General features: G+C 39.3%; 1 protein-coding gene across 4 annotated transcripts in view; it reads right to left on the reverse strand.

Moving 5' to 3' along the window:
• Positions 1 to 12,354, reverse strand: part of TNC (tenascin C) — a 167,170-nt gene extending 154,816 nt beyond the window's left edge. For 2 of the 4 annotated variants that reach the window (XM_069748549.1, XM_069748548.1), the window contains exon 1: positions 12,143 to 12,312. The gene's annotated coding sequence lies outside the window, so the exon portion shown is untranslated. Of the gene's footprint in view, positions 1 to 12,142 lie in introns of all 4 variants that reach the window. The other 2 variants (XM_069748551.1, XM_069748550.1) reach the window with 2 other exon arrangements.
• Between the last annotated feature and the right edge of the window lie 1,389 nt (positions 12,355 to 13,743).

A 13,743-nucleotide genomic window follows, 5' to 3' on the forward strand; every position in this document is an offset into this window, starting at 1 on the left:
GGAGATGACTCTACTGGTCCAATTATCCGGAACAAACAGTCTCTCAGGCGGACAACGATCAGGTTTACCCGCCTGAAACTCCTGCAAAGCACGTCGCAAGTCTGGGGAGACAGCAGACATAATCACCCCATCCCTAAGGATACCAGAGGGCTCAGAATTTCCAAGGGAGTCAGGCACAAAACTCCTAGAAAGAGCATCCGCCTTCACATTCTTTGAACCTGGCAGGTATGAAACCACAAAATTGAAACGAGAGAAAAACAGTGACCAACGAGCCTGTCTAGGATTCAGACGCCTGGCAGACTCAAGGTAAATCAAATTTTTGTGATCAGTCAAGACCACCACACGATGTCTAGCACCCTCTAGCCAATGACGCCACTCCTCAAATGCCCACTTCATGGCCAAAAGTTCCCGATTACCAACATCATAATTCCACTCAGCCGGCGAAAACTTTCTAGACGTCTCGCTCCAGCCGAAGATCTAACTTCCCCTATTAGTAGAAACACAGACCTCTCTTGCCTCCAGAGAAATCCCCCACAGAAATAGCAGCCCCCCACATATAATGACGGTGAAATGAGAGGAAAGCATATACGCAGTATGAAAACAGTTTCAGCAAAATGAGGCCCGCTAAAGCTAGATAGCAGAGGATACAAAAGTGAACTGCGCGGTCAGCGAAAAACCCTTAAAAAAACCATCCTGAAATTACTTGAACTCATGTGCCAACTCATGGTACATGAGGAGCAATTTCAGCCCACTAGAGCAACCAGCAGCAAGAATCACATATCTGCAGGCTGGACTAAAAACCAAATAAAGCAAAACACCAAAACAGGAAAATCCAAACTTAGCTTGACCAGAAGGTTCTAGGAGCAGGGAGCAGAGGTAACAAGACACACTTGATACATTGATAACCGGCGAGGAAATGCCAGCAAAGCCAGGTTAAATAGGAAACTCCCATATGCTGATGGATCAGGTGGAACCCAGAAACCCAGGAAAGACAAGTCACCCAGTACCATCAGTAACCACCAGAGGGAGCCCAAAAACAGAACTCACAACACTCTCCTACAAGTCTCTTACTACAACACGTTTCAGGGCTCTCCTACAAGTCTCTTACTATAACGCATTTCAGGGCTTTCCTACAAGTCTCTTACTACAACATGTTTCAATGCTCTCCTACAAGTCTCTTACTACAACATGTTTCAATGCTCTCCTACAAGTCTCTTACTACAACACGTTTCAGGGCTCTCCTACAAGTCTCTTACTATAACACGTTTCAGGGCTCTCCAACAAGTCTCTTACTACAACGTGTTTCAGGGCTCTCCTACAAGTCTCTTACTACAACATGTTTCAGGGCTCTCCAACAAGTCTCTTACTACAACGTGTTTCAGGGCTCTCCTACAAGTCTCTTACTACAACATGTTTCAGGGCTCTCCAACAAGTCTCTTACTACAACGTGTTTCAGGGCTCTCCTACAAGTCTCTTACTATAACACGTTTCAGGGCTCTCCAACAAGTCTCTTACTACAACGTGTTTCATGGTTCTCCTACAAGTCTCTTACTACAACATGTTTCAGGGCTCTCCTACAAGTCTCTTACTATAACACGTTTCAGGGCTCTCCAACAAGTCTCTTACTACAACGTGTTTCATGGTTCTCCTACAAGTCTCTTACTATAACACGTTTCAGGGCTCTCCAACAAGTCTCTTACTACAACGTGTTTCATGGTTCTCCTACAAGTCTCTTACTACAACATGTTTCAGGGCTCTCCTACAAGTCTCTTACTATAACACGTTTCAGGGCTCTCCAACAAGTCTCTTACTATAACGTGTTTCAGTGCTCTCCTACAAGTCTCTTACTACAACACGTTTCAGGGCTCTCCTACAAGTCTCTTACTATAACGCATTTCAGGGCTTTCCTACAAGTTTCTTACTACAACATGTTTCAATGCTCTCCTACAAGTCTCTTACTACAACATGTTTCAATGCTCTCCTACAAGTCTCTTACTACAACACGTTTCAGGGCTCTCCTACAAGTCTCTTACTATAACATGTTTCAGGGCTCTCCAACAAGTCTCTTACTACAACGTGTTTCAGGGCTCTCCTACAAGTCTCTTACTACAACGCATTTCGGTGATCTCCTACATGTCTCTTACTACAACATGCTTCAAGCTCTCCTACAAGTCTCTCCTACTTGTAAAAGGAGCCAGAGAACCCCAAAATCCATTGTATTATTAGACTTGCTGAATAAAGCTAATGTACCACCATTACTGACAAATGTCTATCACTCGATGCGAGCACCCTTTATTGCCCAAGTAGCAGAGCTTAACTATAACGCCATCCTAGATTCCTATTAACAAAATTGACCTCTCTCGCCCAATAATCTCATTACAAAAGTCCCTGTAAAAGAGCACTAGTCCCCAAACAATGGTCACTACATTTCAATAATGGACATGGAGTGGTCAAAAAGTAAAGCCAGGTGAGGATATTTGCATACCAGAATACCTCCGCTCATACATACGGCTGAAGGAGTCCCCCGCCATTTTGCGGACTTACACTTCCAATAGGTAGGGTTAGGTGACCATTGCTGACAATAAGCAGCCGCTGATCAAGTGCAACTTTGACATTTAGTCAGAATAGAAAGAAATATTAAGGGTAATACATACACGGTCACGATAGCGCCATTAATTCATGTCGTTGTTTGGGGAGCATGACTAAGAAAACGGGCTCCTCTTTATCCTTTCATCTTCCCCACTAAGAGTAGCGTGGAATAGGGCCCCTTCTTAATTTGGATTCAGGTTTCCATAAAGGTTTGCCTTAAGGAGGTGACTGTAGACTTGTGAATCCTCACAGTGCGCAGTCAAAATACTCATGTGCCGGCACTGGAAGCAGGCGGGCGCATCACCACAAGTATGTGATTTGCCTCCATGCTATCACATGTCGACTAGACGTGCTTGGCAACACTCTATACAAACTATACAAGTGAATTGATATGTCTAGTTGGAATGTGGCAGGAAGTATGCAAATTACGCAGGAAAAAGAGAATCCTGACAGCAACCACTGTGCGCGCTAGGAGTATTCACAATTCTACAGTCACATAGAGTGACTTCAGACTTCAGCCCCAAACCTGAACAACCCCTTTAAATCTATTGGATGAGATTACCTCTTTTAAATAAAACCTATTGACTCAGGAAGTCTTCAGCCAAAACCTTACTTGTAGCAATGTCGGCATCCTTTCTGCTTACTGCGTTGGAAATTAGTGACATTCCTGGAAGGTGTTGTTGGCCTACAGACATCACACACCCAGAAATTTGTGCTTCCTTCCAACTGTTTAAGCTTCATCCGTCAAACGAGCCTTTCCATTTTCACGCTCAGCTTTGCTTCCAGTGGCAGATACAGTTTTTTTATAGGATTGCCGTTCGCAGTTAATTCCATTTTTCCAGAAGTTTATTCTTCTTTCAAGTGGATGTCAGAAATGGTTATTTCAGACTATACATACTGACATTAAAGCTGCGAATGACTGTACCAACACGCTTAATGTCATTCTCCAATGTTCAGGTTGTGAGCTGAGCATATATACACTTGTCCTCCATGTCAAAGAGATTTCTGACAAGTTTCGCAAACGAGAAATACGATATATAAGGGAAGATTAGGCGGCTGTAACTTTGTGCTACCGTATTTTCTGGTCTTACAAAACAAGCTCTTAAAAGGAAGGTGGATCAGCTGCTCAAACAAAGTTGCTTCTGCTTTCCTTGCCTTAGGGAGACGACTTGCAGACACTTGCGGGACTAACCTAGTTCTTAGGCAATGTTCTCGCCAGCAGTAATAAAGTGGATGAAAGTGTTGGAACACTGACTAAAGTTAACATACAAATTGTTGATAAGTTGTTAAACAATTTTTTGATGGTAATATCTAAAGCTCACAAATTAAAGGCGTGCCCGCTAGTAGTCGCACCCAGCGGTTGTACTATGAACAAGCAAATGTACAATATAGTATCTTAAATTCTCCAGTAATGTTATATATTTTACGTTCTGTGGTTAAATTTGTTCCCAATAGGCAAAAACTGCCAACAATTGTGACATTTGTTATTTTTTTTATTTGGTGGTGTTGCTTATTAGGTGTGAGAATACGACGGTTAGTTCCAGGTGGGTGCCAGCAAGCTACTATACATAGGCTGGGGTATATGAATGCAGCGGTAGGTAATAAATTGACTTTTTTTTAGCCTTGTGAAAAAAAACCTTCCTTCCTATGTCTCTATTTTATCTATATTTGATTTGTAATTTAATTATGGTATTTTTTAGACTATTGGAAGAAAAATCTTGCGAAAAATTTTGTGTTTTATGGTCTGGAGGAAGCTTCCTATGATTAAGGAAAACACTGACATAGTCCTTTCTGATCATTGAGAAAAGCATGCAGCAGCAAAGTTCTCTCTTCTTCTGCCTAACACTGATCAGTCCGATCAGTGCAGGGCAGGAGAGAAAGTTTCCAGGACCTGCATGTATGTAACGCACAGGTTCTGACTGGTTGAAGGACATTTCAAGTCATCTGATTAGTTACATGCCTGGAAGTATCTTCAAAATGTGGTAGTACACACACAGAATGGAAGCTGCAGCATAAGTTGTGTTGATATAGCAGAGCTGTGTGTGCATGCATTTAGCAGAACTGTGTATTTGCATGTAGCTGAGCTGTGTGCGCAGCAGACATATGTGTCTGTATAAGCAGCAGGTCTGCGTGTGTATATACAGCGGAGTTGGATATGTATGTACTTTGCATTCCGCAGTGTTATATATGTGTGTGTGCTGCAGAGAATGTGCTAATTGTGTATACTCTAAAGTGAAGAGGTGAATTATTACCTCCTTTTTCTACCCTATGGAATTAAAATTTGTGATATTGAGATATTGACAGTTTCAATTCCTTACACTGCCATAGAAATTTTAATTAGTAGAATTTTTTTGTTTCTACTTTCTGTACAAAAGTATATTGGTGTTATGAAGGCTAAAAGTATTAAAAAGCTAATAAATATATTAACCTCCACAATTACTTATTTATAGCTATATACAAATTGACTCATTAGAGAGGAAGAGGACTTGAACTCTATAGCGCCACCTGTTGGAAGTAACGATCCTACAAGTCACTATCAACCCTTCAATGAGTCTTGCACCACTTAGGATAAAAGCCAAATCAGTATCTCAATTCGCAGACACGGGGTTTCAGGCTGTTGGCCCTCGTCAGTGCGAAGTATGAGATCTGATTAGGCTAGGTGAGAGGGTCTGGACTGAGGTCTAAGGGGTAAGGTTTCCCCTTGTGAAAAGTAACATACCGGTTCCATCTTTGAGAACCTCCTAAACATTTACATTTATATGAGAGGTCCAAGATTAAAACTAGGCGCCAGGATTGTTTTTCCAGAAACAGTGGCACTTTTTCCCATGTATTTTGTCTTGAGGTTGCATTTCAATCCCATTTGACCCAAGCATGAAACTTCTAGATCGGCATATTTGTAGATCGATTTACCAGCTCATATTTGTTGGAGTATGCAACAGCAGCAGGCTTATGCCTATGTGCTTGAAGTTTCTCTAGACTGTATTGTTTGATCTCAGATTTCTTTGTGTGATATTTTTTTCCATGTTCTGATATTGCAGATATTGGTTACTGTAAGTCCCAAGAAAAACAGTTCATTCTCCATCAATGGCTGAAAGCTGAAGGATTTTTCTGAAATTGGAAATCTGCAACAGCATTTATATGGGGTCTAATGATAGACATCGGACTTTGCTGAGACAACATTGGTAATATTTACAGGTTATGCCCCATAGAGAATGTGTAGGCAAGTTTAGATTGCTGACCACTTTTTTAATTTCTCTTTTTTGGGTGATATAATGCATACAATCTGCACCTTCTTTTACAATTTTATCATTAGAAGTTACTTGAAACCAGAATCACCCATCAAAATTTTCTTGTGTGCCCTAAGGTGGCTGACAATTCCAAATTTTAAGTCAATTTGGACAGTGAGGGCAAACATTTCTTCTCCCTTTCTTCTCTTGCTGTCTTTTGTCTTTCATCTGGTGCCATTGGATGTGCTTAGTGGCCTGAGCTATTAAGTTGCTGATGTCCTGGCTTGTTTTTAATGTGGGTATTCAGGGTACCCATGAACTGGTTGTTCTAACCACCTCATGTTCTCTGACCTCGGCTCAGTTCAGAGCAGACTAATCTGAGAAGACATGAGATGGTCATTCTAATGCAGTGGCTTCTCTTGTGGACCTGGTTCTGCAGGGACATGGGTTTAGCACTGGTCACCGGAGCAGATATCACTTGTGATGAGCTATTGGACTGCAAAGGGTCTATATATTGTTCTTGCAGAAGGGCCTGCCCCTGTCTGTGCCTGCCAGTGGCTGGTCATCTGCAGTGATCTCCTAAAAGATGTAAAGCCACGTTTTGAGGCAGCGATAAGAAAAGTCTTTAGCAGTCTTCCAGTACAGTAGGTAATCAAGGTCTTTCTGCCTTACTGGATGGTAGTGAGTATCTTTATTTAATTCTAGTTGGAACATCCTCCTAAATAAAGTTTTATATTCAGACAAGGAGGCAAATAAAACATTTCTGAAATCATAATGCTCAAGAAGTAGCAATGGCATACAATTCCTAGGAGACTGAGGGAAGCAGAAGAGTCAATCTATTAATTACAGAAGCTACAAAAAAAAAGGCCCCCATATTCCTTAGATAACTGAGGTCCAAGCATTCACTTGGCTGACAACTCTCTGTACTGACTCTTGTAGGTTCAGGTTGCTCTCAATTTACCACCAGGAAGGACAAAAGTGTAAGCTTTCGACGTTCAACATGGTGGATTCTTCCCTCCCACGACATCATTGGTTGGAGGAGGATTGAGAGGTTCACATATTCATTGGATGGTCAATAGTTCCTAACAAAAATAAACAAGTTCAGTTGACATTTCCCTAAAGCGTATGGGGGTCTTAACCCTGCTGTTGTCTTCGGTCAAAAACAACCGACCTTGAACTTCAATATTCTTTAAAATATGCAAGATGCTGCGCTGAAACCCGTGGCCGACTGACCCATCCTCATTTAAGTCAATCAACCACAAGTTTCAGAACCGCATCTTGAACACCCCCAAAAATACCAAAGTTCAAAATCGGTCTCCCCAGACCGAAGACAACAGCAGGGTTAAGAGAGAAAGAACAAAAGATGGAGTAGGCGGTTAAAGAACTGAAAGATAATGGTCCAAATAAGTCAGGAATGAGCCATTTCCGTACTGTCAGATTTCAGCTTTTGATATATTGAAGATGAAGAGTTGTATATCCACATTGTCTACGTGTGGTGTCCAACAAGCATCTCCTTACCTGACTCTAGGTGGAGTGAAAAGGATTCATTTTATTGGTCTTCTAACACTCTACCACATATATAAACCAATTACTAAACAACAGGACCTCAGAATAGAACTGCCAATCATAAAAGTTAAAGTAGGTGAAAATATCCTTTGACTTTTCATGGTTTTGGTGCAAAAGGACACCTTCTTTTTTGCACATGTGCTATTGATCAAGTATTCACAAACTAATTGAGCTGTTGATCTCCTTAGTTGCTAGAGCTGCCAATCAAACTACCACAGCAGTTCCATGCACATACTTTCCTCATATTGCAAACATTGTCAATAATAGAGCAGTTGACACTCAACAGTAATGGATACACAAGTATTGTCTCCCTTCAAATGCAAAGTGGTCCACACTTTAATAAACTTTGTCAAGTGCTTTGTATACGTTGTATAATACATGTTTTATTTATCATTTACCCCTAGTAAGTTCTGCCAGCACAGTTAAACTAGAAATAAACTAATCATGTAAGCACATAAATTCCCTTCAGCAAAAAGAACCTCTCCAAGGAAAATCCCTAAAACTTTTGATACACAGTAAAGCAAAATTCAAGCTTTTTTTAAGTTTTGTATATGTAAAGACAACATTTTTCTGGTGACTACTGGACAAAAAAAATATGAAAAAATTACAAAAGTTTTTCTTGCTTGAATGATTCCATGACAGCAAGCTTCAGACCACTATTTACAAGCCTGACTCAGTCTACTGACCACTGATGGCCGGCCTGTGGTTCTCCAGTTGTTGCAAAACTGTTATAACCACTTCTACATGCTGGTACTGCCACAGCTTGAGAACCACAGGTTGGTTACCTAGTCAGGCTTTAGATAATGCCTTTTGTTTTTAAGGAATTCTTCTGATTTTCTTAAGAAGGTAATCTTTTATAAAATTTTTTTCATATTTTATTTTTTTAGCTTGGTGGGTGTATGGATCCAGAGATCCCCACCAGTTGCTCAAACCACTGTGCAGAAGCACAGAAGGCAGAAGTGCTCAGCACTAGTGATGAGCGAGCGTGCTTGGATAAGGTGTTATCCGAGCATGATCGAGTGCTAAGTGAGCATTTTGGCATGCTCAAAAATATGCTCCTGTCCTAATCGAGTATTTTTGGCAAGCTCGAAAAAAATGATTGAGTCACCATGACTGCATGTCTTTTCGACAGCTGCAACACATTTAGGGATTGCCTGAAAAACAGGAAATCCCTGCATGTGTTGCGGCTGTTGAACAGCCACGAGACATCAAGCCGCGGCAACATGAACATTTCTTTCGAGCATGCCAAAAATACTTGATTAGGACACAAGTTTGCTCAGACAACACATTATCCGAGCATCATTATTCAGCTCCTTTATGATGATGCACACGGTAGTGAACAGATCTGTAGATTTTCTACCGAGCATGTACACCCCTGCCCATGCGCTCACATGTGCTTAATCTGTTGGTCAAAGTAGAAAGGCACATGCTCATCCAACCCTTCTCCTTAACGACACTCCTGCTTTATAGTTTCTGAAAATTACTTCCAAACTTAAAGAGTGACCATCGTTTTCATTTTTATATGATAAATTAACGGTCCACAAGAGACTAAGCAACTTTGAAATATATCTTATCAGATAAATCTGCTTTTATGGGTAAAATCTGTAAAATCTGTGTTCAGTGAAAATAGATTTACCTGTTACTAAATTATAAGGACAGTTGGGGCTCAAAAGGTTTAATATAAGGGGAGGAGTTAGAAGCCGACATTCTGCTGCAAGTTCTCCTGAAACCACACCTACAGTTCTCCTTAAAACTTTATGAGCACCAACTGTCATCTCCTATCCCAGATACAGAAAAGTCTATATTCACTGAAGACAGATTTTACCCAATCAATTGAGAATATTGAGAATAAATGATCAGTCCAGGAGGAGAAAGAAACAGATTTCTCTGATAAGATTTATTACAAAGTTGCTTATTTTCATTTGTACTATTGAATTATGGGGAAAAAAAGGAAAACGGCGGTTACTCTTTACGAGTAAAACAATAAAGAAACAATACAGAAGTTTCCGACACACAATGCTGGATCAACCTTAGACCTGTATTTAAACTACTTGGCTAAAGGCTCAGTTAGACATCCTTGATCATCAGTCCAAGCACTGCCTGAGCATGCGTCTCCCAAACCGAGCATGATAGCCTCATTTAAATATATGAAGCTTTCAAGCTTGGGTGGGAAAAGCGCTACTAGTCCGTGCTCTATGATCCAAGATTGAACTGATGGTCACAGACATTTGAAAGAGCCCTTAAAAAACTGTTTGTGGGACAAACACACATACACATGGAGCAGCATCGCCTAGTAAAGTGAAGTGAAAGGCGGGAGTATGCGATCACCTGGCAGTGTTGTGTGTAGGCACAACACCTCTACACGCTGGTAACATCTGCCACTGCCCTGTGGCTGGAGGAGAAATTCTTATTTCAGATGATTAACTGTAGTGGAGGACAATATCACGTTGAATGGGATCGAGAAGCCTTTTGTGTTCCAAAATTATTTTTTTTTGTTCCGACGCGTTTCAACACCGAACCGACACCACTCTCAAGGTAAAAAAAAAGTACCACCAATGATACTTGAACCAAATATATTCAATCTTTTACCTTGAAAAATGCACCAGTCTGGTGCTGAAACGCATTGGAACAATAGGAATAATTTTGGAACACAAAAGGCATCTCATTTACCATAGTGCAGCCCGTTCAGAGTGATATCCTCCATACTCCCTTAGGCACATGTCCTGCCAACCTAACCCTGACTACATCCCTTGTTAGCCCAAAAATATATGCAGGTCAAACATTTTACATACTCTAATTTTTTGTAGAACAAAACAATTCACTGAAGGACATATCGAAAATGTTTGATCTGCAGATATTTTTGGGCTAACCAGAGATGCACTTAGGGTTAGGATGGCAGGACATGTCCTTAAGGGCTTTTTCATAGTAGGGGAGGATGATATCTCTCTGAAGGGCTGTACTATAGTAAATGAGAAGCCTTTTGTGTTCCAAAATCGTTCTTTATTGTTCCAAAGCATTTCGGCACAAGACCAGCGCCTTTCTCAAGGCAAGAAAGCAAGCATCACCAAGGATACTTGGACCAAGTATACTCAATTTTTTACCCTGAGAAAGGCACAGGTCTTGTTCTGAAAAGCGTTAGTACAATAAAGAACAATTTTGGAACACAAAAGGCTTCTCATTTACCATAGCGCAGCCCGTTCAGAGTGATATCGTCCTCCTCTACTATGAAGACCCTCTTAAGGCACATGTCCTGCCAACCTAACCCTAACTACATGTCTGGTTAGGCCCAAAATATCTGCAGGTCAAACATTTTACATACTCTAAATTTTTGTAGAACGAAACAATTCCCCGAAGGACAGATCCAATTCTTATTTACACATGGCGAGCAATCGAATTAATCACACAAAGGTTGCAATAAGATCCCCACAACTCAAGTTACATGACATGAAAGAAAGGGATGCTTTGTTTATAAAAAAAGAAAGGAATGGTAAAGGATAGATGGAAATGGAGGTCATTAACAAGTCGGCTATTAACAGCAAAAACAACACTGCAAATAAGTCACTCAGAGAGCTGGACCACAAGGAGAGTATTCCAAAAATAAGTTTGAATGAGGAAAGTATGTGAGATGAATGGTACAGTGAGGTCTGCCCATCCTGACTCACTCACTACTTTCTTGCTTGTACAAACATAATTCTGCATCTCCATTGAGATTTATAGCTTCCACGTGATCTCAAAGACTAAGCAGCGCAGCCCTGTTCTGTATACAGTCAGAATTAAACTTTGTATAAACTTTTTTTTTGGGACAATGGGAAAAGTTTATTTCAGGTCCCTAGCAGAAGGAGAGAAAAACACTGCTTACTAAATCTCTACGATCAGAGTTTCCATCATTGAAACTACTCAATATACAGTAGCAAAACTTTTTTTTTCTTTTTTTTTTTCAATGCCCTGAGGACAAGTTAGTAATTCCCACAGAACAAAGCATCAAACTACGTATTGTCAGCGAAAGGAGCACGACTATATCAGACAAACAACCAAGGCAACATACAAAGCATCAATTAACTTCTTAAGACATTTCATCATGTTTTTTAAACAAAAAAGACTTTAAAAAACAGCCATTTTTATTGACTATCCCATGAACCATGGAATCCTGGATTAAAAGTTTGAGGATTTCATTTGGAAAATGTCATTCACCAACGCACAGTTATTCCAAAGCCATTTAGCAACTTCACTCCCTAGAGAGACTGATCTTTTTATTTCAATGCCAGCCCTTGGAAGAGGCATTAGTGCCACCCTCCTGTTTCAGTAAAAGCTTTTCTGCTGGGTATACAACTAAAGAATATTGTTCTTCTCTCCAAACCTTTAAGTCAAGCTGTTTTAATTAAACATCACAAAAGAAGAAAATAAAAAAAAGAAAAGAAAATGTAAAAATCAACTCCGGCAAGATTATCGTTGAATTTCCCATTGTTTGCATAGGTTATGATAACTTGCTGTAATTGACATGTGGGCAGACATTAAGAAACACAAAATTGAAATTTTAGATTAAACTGAAAGGAAAGGCACTAAATTGACAAAGTATCCAATAAAAAAAGAATCATTATTTAGTTCTAAGTATGAATTAAAATCACATTTTCTAATAAAGTTTACAAAAGCAAGATTTGGAGATATTTGTCTCAATTTTTCGAGATTGTCATCAAGGTAAAGATCAAATTAGTTTTCATTCAAAGACTCGGGATTAGGTGAATGATGGAAAAGGTGCTTACCTTGAAAGAAAAAATGTGATGTATTAGGTCCTCAAAGCGCAGCCATTAGATGAATGCAGGGAGGGAGCCAAGTTTATCTCCTACTGCTCTTGATAAAAGTTTGGTACAGGAGTAAGGTGCTTGAATGAGTGAGATGCTTGGAAGGAAGAGGCTGGAGTGCTGAGCACATGCAGTCAGCTCAAGCTTTATATAGTTAGGCTGCCAGTCCTAGTACGTCGCTCATTGCTTTGTAATGGGATGCCTTAAGGCAGGCTTTCCTCTCTTTATTAAAGGAACAGCTTCCAGTTGGAGCTGCATAAGCTTCCCAGTGTGGGACAGACATGCAAAAGGTATTTTGCAGTTTACCATGTAAGGATACAGCAAATTGAAGTTTCATTTAAGAAATGTAAATGACTCAGCTGTGAAATCGTGACACGGAGAAGCAATACATATTCTTGATCAAATCACTTAGGCATTCGGCATCTGCTAGAGTTTGAAATGTGTTTTCTCGAAAATTAACTCTCTCCTTCCCCATCCACCAACCCTCTCCTTCTTTGTCTCCTATTATCATTCTGATATTCTAGATGCAATAATCCTAACCGTGATATCTGCCCAAGCAAAAAAAAAAGTTAGTCTTGGAATGTGGGAGACCGCATATATTTGCAAAATATAGTCAAAGAAAGTTTGAGAACTATGCTCCAAGCATAAAAAAAAGGTATAGTAAAACATGTATGGTACAAATAATAAACAAATAAATAAGTAAATAAAGGTGATGACATTTGCCGGCTTCTTTATGTACTGGGTAGAATCTACAGAAGGTATAGTGAGACATGCTTGATACAAATAATAATAAACAAATAAACAAGTAAATAAAGGTGATGACTTTTGCCTGCTTCTTTATGTACTGGATAGAATCTACAGAAGGTATAGTGAAACATGTTTGATACAAATAATAATAAACAAATAAATAAGTAAATAAAGGTGATGACATTTGCCGGCTTCTTTATGTACTGGATAGAATCTACAGAAGATATAGTGAAAAATGTTTGATGCAAATAATAGAAAACAATAACTTAAGTAAGTAAATAATAGTGATATTTGCCAGCTTCTTTATGTACTGGATAGAATCTACAGAAGGTATAGTGAAACATGTTTGATTCAAATAATAATAAACAAATAAATAAGTAAATAATAACGACATTTGCTGCCTTCTTTATGTACTGGATAGAATCTACAGAAGATACAGTGAAACATTTATTTGTTTATTATTATTTGTATCAAACATGTTTCACTATATCTTCTGTAGATTCTACCCAGTACATAAAGAAGTCGGCAAATATCATCACTATTATTTACTTACTTAAGTTATTGTATTCTATTATTTGTATCAAACATTTTTCACTATATCTTCTGTAGATTCTATCCAGTACATAAAGAAGCCGGCAAATGTCATCACCTTTATTTACTTATTTATTTGTTTATTATTATTTTGTATCAAACATAATAAATAAAGGTGATGACAATTGCCGGCTTCTTTATGTACTGGATAGAATCTACAGAAGATATAGTGAAACATGTTTGATACAAATAATAGAAAACAGTAACTTAAGTAAGTAAATAAA

The sequence above is a fragment of the Ranitomeya imitator genome, chromosome 2 (assembly GCF_032444005.1).
Source record: "Ranitomeya imitator isolate aRanImi1 chromosome 2, aRanImi1.pri, whole genome shotgun sequence".
NCBI classification, from domain to species: domain Eukaryota; kingdom Metazoa; phylum Chordata; class Amphibia; order Anura; family Dendrobatidae; genus Ranitomeya; species Ranitomeya imitator.